Genomic DNA, 2,758 nt, shown 5'->3' with positions numbered 1-2,758 from the left:
GTGTATGTATATATATATACAGTATATATATATATATATATATATATATTTATATATATACATATATGTGTGTGTGTATGTGTGTGTATGTACACACACACACACACACACACACACACACACACACACACACACACATACACACACACACCCATATATATATATGTGTATATATCTATATATCTATATATATACAGTATATATATATACAGTAAATATATATATATATATATATATATATATATATATATACAGTATATATATGTATACATATACATATATATATGTATGTATGTATGTATATACATAAAAATACATATACATATATATGAATATTTATTTATCTATAATTATATATATACTGTATATAAATACATAGATAGCTATATAGATAAGTGTGTGTGCGTATTATTATTAACCCAACCGCGCCGGATTTATGTTCTGTCCCCCTGTATTTTTTTTTTTTTTTTTTTTTTTTTCTGTGAATGTTGGTACATCTGTGCTCAGCCGGCAAGGAGTCCTGATTTCCTAATTCCTTGAATTGGCGGGAAAATGTATTTTTCTAATTAATATAGCTGATATCGATACTGTTATTATTGTTATTGATGTTATGATTATTAATTTGTTATTAAAATCTCGATAACATGTAAAACAATGAAATAATGCAAAAGACCCTTTCCAGAGTCGAGGAAAAGGGTAAACAGGTGAGATAGGTAGACTAATAACTGACTCCTTGGTGACTAAGCACGTGTACAGCCATCTATGTGTAAATACAAAAAAATAAACTTGTATTACAGTGGGCATGGCATCTATTCTTGCCATACGGGGCGATTGGGTTAATGATAATAATGATAATATATATATATATATATATATATATATATATAGGGAAAAACAAATTCGTTTTTTTTGTTTTTTTTTTGCGTGCTGTCGATAATATTTCTGGGAAAGTTTAACGAATAAGATTACTTCTTTTTATCGATATTAAAGAAAAGTAAAATTATAAGCACGATATCCCGGGTTTAAACTTAAACATATATTTAGAATTCATATCAAGCTGTTCTTTCATCTTCTATTGGGGTCTGTGGTTAGTCTTGGTGCTAATTTTAATCACTCCGTTGATTTGTATCGACATGGAAATCTATTCAATGATTAAGTCTAAAGCAAAGTCGTGAGGAACTTGTTCAGCAAAATTTGTTTGGCAATGATCAAAGACGGGGATCAAAGCTTTCAGGGAAGGGGATACAGTATCAAAAGTACCCCATAATTAATGACTGTAGTCTGTGAATGAAGGGTGAATGTTAATGAGGGATAATTAAGAGGTCATAAATTATACCCTGGCTGTTCGTTCCTGTTCAGTGCGGGAAACTAAATGCTGTAAAAATATATATATAAATAGATAAATGGGGGGGATTATAGCACTGGATGCTATGCTTCCTCCAGGGGAATGTAATAAATGTCAGAATACCTTGAGATGCGTTTTAACGATGGCATATATAGTTTTAACCAAGTTCGAGTTTGTTTGAATTTTCCTGTCAGTTTTCTATCTTCTAAAAATATAAAACGCTTTGCTGATATATCAATAGAACCACAAATAGACGTTACATAACATGCTCTTCTTCCTCCACGGCGAACTTGATTTTCTCGTGGACGGAGTTAATAGAACCACAAATAGACGTTACATAACATGCTCTTCATCCTCCACGGCGAAATAGACTTTCTCGTGGACGGAGTTAAGCTTAACCTTCTGGGGACAATGACGCGGACATCATTTACGTAACGAAGCCAAGTTGAATGTCTGCTAATTACATCCTTATAGTTATCCCTCTAAAGCATCTCATGATAGATGCTGAACTTCCGCTGCCGAACCATCACTTCGTTCGCCTAGTGAAGTTATGCGTGGACTTCAGCTGCTTCGAGTTTGCAGGGGAAGACTACCAGCAGATTAGTGGTCTTGCCATGGGCTCCCCCCTGAGCGCAGTCATGGCATGGCTGTTCATGGAGACGCTGGACAGGGATAACTACAAGGTTATAATCGACAGACATATATATAATGTGTGTGAATATATATATATATATATATATATATATATATATATATATTTACATGTATACACATATATATATACATATGTATATTTATATACATATATACATATATATACATATATACATATATATACATATATATACATATATACATATATATACATATATATACATATATACATATATATACATATATATACATATATATATATATATATATATATATATATATATATATATATACACTGTATATGTACATACTATATATATATATATATATATATATATATTTATACATATATATATGTGTGTGTGTGTGTGTGTGTGTGTGTGTGTGCGTGTGTGTGTGTGTGTGCGCGCGCGCGCGTGTGTGTGTGTGTATATTATATATATATATATATATATATATATATATATATATAAGATGAGTTATTTTCTAGATCATCTTGGCAATCTATATCTGCCTCACTAACAATAACAGATGCTATTTAGAATACTTTAGTCTTAAACCTCCCTACGCTCTACCTGTGTCCTTCTCTCCATTAAACAGTTCGATGCCATCTCTATTTCATTTCATCCATCCATCTCGGTCTATAACAGAGCATCTCAATCAAAGGAATTGTTCTGTCTTAGTGATCTCTGTTATACTGGATCTTACCCTTAAACTAACGAAGCACAAGATGATGAATGTAATAGAAACCAGTATGGA

This window comes from Penaeus chinensis, chromosome 23 (genome assembly GCF_019202785.1).
Source record: "Penaeus chinensis breed Huanghai No. 1 chromosome 23, ASM1920278v2, whole genome shotgun sequence".
Classification (NCBI taxonomy): domain Eukaryota; kingdom Metazoa; phylum Arthropoda; class Malacostraca; order Decapoda; family Penaeidae; genus Penaeus; species Penaeus chinensis.
This window is presented reverse-complemented; position numbering follows the sequence as displayed.